The 5,269-nt window shown below is 38.0% G+C and overlaps 1 long non-coding RNA gene across 1 annotated transcript; it reads right to left on the bottom strand.

Moving 5' to 3' along the window:
• Window positions 1-3,885: 3,885 nt before the first annotated feature.
• On the bottom strand, window positions 3,886-5,163 carry LOC103129313 (uncharacterized). Its single transcript, XR_475059.2, has 2 exons — window positions 4,852-5,163; window positions 3,886-4,763 (listed from the first exon to the last, which is right to left on the bottom strand). It is a non-coding gene; the product is annotated as an uncharacterized LOC103129313 (long non-coding RNA).
• Window positions 5,164-5,269: the final 106 nt, after the last annotated feature.

The raw sequence follows: 5,269 nt of genomic DNA on the forward strand, positions 1-5,269 counted from the left end.
TGGGCTTTTCATTATTTTTGTTATGGGTTTTGTATTAATCTATTTTAGTTTCTCATTTCAGGCATTCCTTTTTCAGGTTTTATTTCTTTAGTATAATTTAATGAATTCATTCTCAAAGTCAGAAAATCCTTGTGTGGTCTCCTTTAATGTTACCCCACAAAACAAGCTTGGTGGACGTAACATCACTCCCTGGTGGTGTGCTTGGGATCATTGTCAAGCTTTTTTCTCTCTTGCTCTCGATCAAGGCGGACGCTTTTTTTCCTCTGCTCCTTCCCTACCCATGCCTGCTCTGCTTGCTCTGTTTTTCTTCTGTCTTTTTCTATATTTTTGGAGCCTTTCTTTGCACATCATCCAAGTCTACAAATTATGGATCTGGTCAACCGATCTCTCAATGCAATTGATCAAATTTTTGACTAGAAGTCTGGGCACAAGAGAGCCCTCTTGTGGGGACAAACCCGACGGGATTCACCCTGGATTTATTCATGATAACAGGATTTCTGATGTTTGTAGCTTATGGATACCTGGCTTATCAACAAATTTGTGACGAACTTGGCCGAACTAGCGAACATTCGGACTGTTGGTGTGGACAGAGACAAGGACTCTAAAACTCACTAACGAGTTAGAATCAATCTTGGAGAAGTTGCTAGTTTCGGAACGACCAAACTAATTTGGATGATTGGGAACTGAGATTATCAGAGAGACTTTAGGGAAGATTGAAATTTATAATCTTCCCGACCTAAGACATTCTGTATCTGAATTGGCTTTCCCCATGTGGCCTTGGAAGGGCTGCATATTTCTAATCTCCTTGAAGATATGTAAACACAATGCTCTTCCCTCCTCACCTCCTCCTGTATCTATGGAGTTACGAAGCGGAAAGCTCCCAAGGATATTCCTGGATAACAACACCTTTATCGGACTTTGCCAGGAGGCTGAGCAACGTGGTTCCATGGCCCTTTGACGTCACTGCCTTCACTTGTGTCTTTGTTTTGCCCTTTGTTTTGTCTGAATGTTGCCATCTGCCCCAATCAATCAATCAATCAAATTTTATTTGTATAGCACATTTCAGCAAGAAGGCATTTCAAGGTGCTTTACATAATTAAAAAACAAAATAAAAACAGCATGTGACACTGAATAAACAGTAAGAAAGAGAAAGAGATTTTGGAAAAAGAAAAAAAAGAAAAAGATTTTAAAAAAAGATAAAAACATACTTTTGTTACGGAATTTAAGCGCCTGTCGTTGCTGGACTCCACCGTCCATTTAACACGGGTATTATCCAGGCCCCATAGCCTAACAGGACAAGGTCTCCAACCTTGCAGCACCAGGCTCCGTCCACCTGTCACGCAAATTTTTGCACTAGGACTTCGCCGTCCTACATGGATTTTTGTGCACTATTTTTACCTGTTAGAGTCTAGAATTTACAGGGTTTTTCTGTGCGCGCAATGACCCTCAATCACTCGCCACTTTTACATAAATAGATAAAAAGTAAAGATAAAAACATTAAAAACATCGATAAAAACATTAAAAACATCGAAGACATTAAAGACATTTTGCTGTCATGCTCTCTAACCCTACTTAGAGAGCATGTTTAGAGTTGCTAATTTAGCCATAAGAAACTCTAAACAGGTGGGTTTTAAGTTGACATTTAAACGCACCAGTGTTTCAGCTGTTTTACAGTTTTCTGGAAGTTTGTTCCAAATGCATAGAAACTGAATGCTGCTTCTCCTCGTTTGGTTCTGGTTCTGGGGATGCAGAGCAGAACCAGAACCAGAAGATCTGAAGGGTCTAGACGGTTGGTACAGCAATAACAGATCTTTAAGGTATTGTGGTGTTAAACCGTTCAGTGATTTATAAACTAACAACAGTATTTTAAAATCTATTCTTTGAGCTACAAGGAGCCAGTGTAGGGACCTTAACACTGGTGCTATGTGCTCCATCTTCCTGGTTTTAGTGAGAACATCAGCAGCAGCTTCTGGATCAGCTGCAGCTGTTTGATTGATTAATTAGTCAGACCTGTGAAGACGCTGTTGCAGTAATCAATGCGGCTAAAGATAATGTGTCCTTTCCTCTATTTTGTTTTAGAAACGGTGGAGTACTCCCTATTTAACCCAGAAAAGGATTATTTTAGTTTATTAGTAATATCAGAAATTGTGGAGTACGCACTATTTACATCAACATTATACAGCCCAGAAATGGAATCAGAATTAGAATTAGAATAACTACGAACTTGGAATCCAGAAATACTTAACAGGAACAGTCACTGCTTAGTTACTATTACTTTCAACCCAGAAATGGATTTAGAACAAACTTAGAATTGTGGAGTACTCACTTTAACCCAGAAAAGGAATTAGATCAGTCACTCTTTAGCTTATGTTATCAGAAACTGTAGAGTACTCACTATTTAGAAATGGAATTGGATACTTGGCAACCCTGAACAGGAGCACTTAGTTTACATACTTTAAATCAACATTAGATTCTTTTTCTTCTTTTTCTTTCCTTTGGTTTGTTATTTTGTTTGTATTTCCTTTTAACTCATGTAAAGCACTTTGGATTGCCTTGTTGCTGAAAATGTGCTATATAACTAAAATTACCTTACCTTACCTTAAAAGACCCAGACATGTTTCATCTTCAATGCTCTTGCTGATGGAAAGAGGTTTGCACTCAAACTCTCACAATACATTGCCTCATTCATTCTTTCATGTACAAGGATCAGTTGTCCTGTTCCTTTAGCAGAAACAGCCCCAAAGTATGATGCTGCGCCCCCATGCTTCACTTGTAGGTATAGTATCGTTTGGATGCAACTCACCATGCACTCTCCTCCAAACACGACAAGTTGTGTTTGTACCAAACTGTTTGACTTTGGTTCCATCTGACCATATGACATTCTCCCAATACTCTTCTGGAACATCCAAATGCTCTCTAGCAAACTTCAGACGGGCCAAGATAAGTACTGGCTTAAGCAGAGGAACACGTGTGGCACTTCAGGATGTGAGACCCTGGCAGCACAGTGTGTTACTGACAGTAGCCTTTGTTGTGCCAGTGACAGCTTTCTGCAAGTCATTTACTAGATTCCTCCGTGAGGTTCTGGGATTTTTGCTCACCGTTCATGTGATCATTTTGACCCCACAGGGTGAGATCTTGTGTGGAGCCCCTAACTGAGGGAGATCAGTGGTCTTGTATGTCTTCCATTTTTTTTAATTATTGCTTCCACAGTTCTTTTCACACCAAGCTGCTTGCCTATTGCAGATTCAGTCTTCCCAGCCTGCTGCAGGTCTACAATTTTATTTCTGGTGTTCTTGCACAGCTCTCTGGTCTTCACCATAGTGGAGTTTGGAGTGTGACTGTTTGAGGTTGTGGACATGCGTCTTTTATACTGATAAGTTCAAACAGGTGCCATTAATACAGGTAATGAGTGGAGGACAGAGGAGCCTCTTAAAGGAGAAGTTACAGGTATGTGAGAACGAGAAATCCTGCTTGTTATTGACCAAATACTTATATTCTACCGTAATTTGCAGTTCTTAAAATAAAAGTGATTTCCTAGATATGTTTTCTCATTTTGTCTCTCATAGTCGAGGTCTACCTTTGATGTCAAATACAGGCCTCTCATTTTTTTTAAGTGGGAGAACTTTTCCCCCCACTGTAATTAGTGACCTCACTAATTGAACTTGGCAATTTTGAATATTTCAGCTAATGATTCACAGAATCACAGATTCACAGAATCAGCAGCATGCATATCATGCTTGTTGGGTCTATTGGTTTTCTATAACTTTACTAACCCTTTTAGAAACTTGCTTTCAGTGCAGAAGTTCAAATGTGAACAAAAACTGTGATTTATCTTGCTAGTGATGTGGAACAGAGTCTAAAAACACAGCTGCAAATAAAAACTGGTCATATTTGGTCTCAACTTTATTTGTATACTAATTACTAAAATATCTCTGGGGGAAAAAAAACTACAAACAAAACATCTTCATTTATGTCAATGGAAAATCATTTCAAAACATCTGAAATGGTCTTATTCCTGTGCAAGTGATGAATACAAGCCAAATCAGAAAACATAAATATACCAAGACCTTTTTATACAGAATATAAATGTAACCCATGAATGTTACTTAGATATTGAGAACAAAAATTTTAGAACAATAATTACTTTCCATCCTGTTACTGTACTGCAAATAACAGAACTACAAAACAACGTCTATAAAGTTGAGAGGCTATTTGCTTGTCAATACCATTTCTGAAGACATTTTGAAACTTAAAAATCTCTTTCTACACCAGAATTAATCTTCGATTTCCCATTATGAAAATTTACCAATTGCAGTTTTGTTTTTATAAAACTATGCAATTTTTTAAAAATAATTTTACTGTCACAAAAACAATAAAATGTTTATAAAGGCTGAAAGGACCAGTAAATTTTTTTCACATCAACAGTAAAAAGAAATTGCAACCTTTTCCAATCATCATCCTTCACATAACAGAACATAAGGAAAAAGCCCTTTTGGTTGTTTTCTTCTTGAACAGAATGAAGCTGAGCAATTTTGCAAAGTTGTATCTCATCCACAATGGCCTAAAAATGTTATTTGGACGCAAAGTAGCCAAATCTGACTAAAATGCAAAGTGTGTGCAGCAGCAACAACTCACTATTTTTACAGCACAGTGGTAGTTAAAATTTCAGTTTGCTTTGCAATCACAGAATCTGTACAACTCTGGCTATCGAAGTATTCAAGCTTGGCCAACACTGGAGAGTAATCTCGACCACCTGAGTCAGTCTACAACAGAAAAAAAAAAAATTATGTTACGACTGAATCAAAGTTCAAATCAGATGTGGGAATGAAAGAGACAAAGAAATATTCTTACAGTAAAATGCAACAAATGAGTGCCAGTGGCATTTGAATCAGTCACTGTCATATTCTTCTATGATGACTTCCTCTTCCTCCAAGAGCGCTCGGTTTGTAATAAGATGGGACTGACAGACTTGCGGATCTTTCTCAATCCTGCAGTGCAATTCCTCTTCTTCCTCGATCTCCTGGCCCATCTCTTTGTCTCTTAGATTCTCCAGTTTTAATCTGAACACGTCACAAAGACAAAGATGTCGTAAATTTTAATTTGAAACTTTCAGGTTCAGTTTTCTTCATTGGTAACCGTGGATACATTTTAGCTGTGATACAATAAAACAAAGACACAGGATGCCAAACTTCTCACAGTTGTTCACTGCTTGCCCACAAAAATCCTGCACGAGTGTTTTATGAAAACCCCCCAAAAACAACATTGTTAG

This window comes from Poecilia formosa, unplaced genomic scaffold (genome assembly GCF_000485575.1).
Source record: "Poecilia formosa unplaced genomic scaffold, Poecilia_formosa-5.1.2 Scaffold535, whole genome shotgun sequence".
Taxonomy (NCBI): domain Eukaryota; kingdom Metazoa; phylum Chordata; class Actinopteri; order Cyprinodontiformes; family Poeciliidae; genus Poecilia; species Poecilia formosa.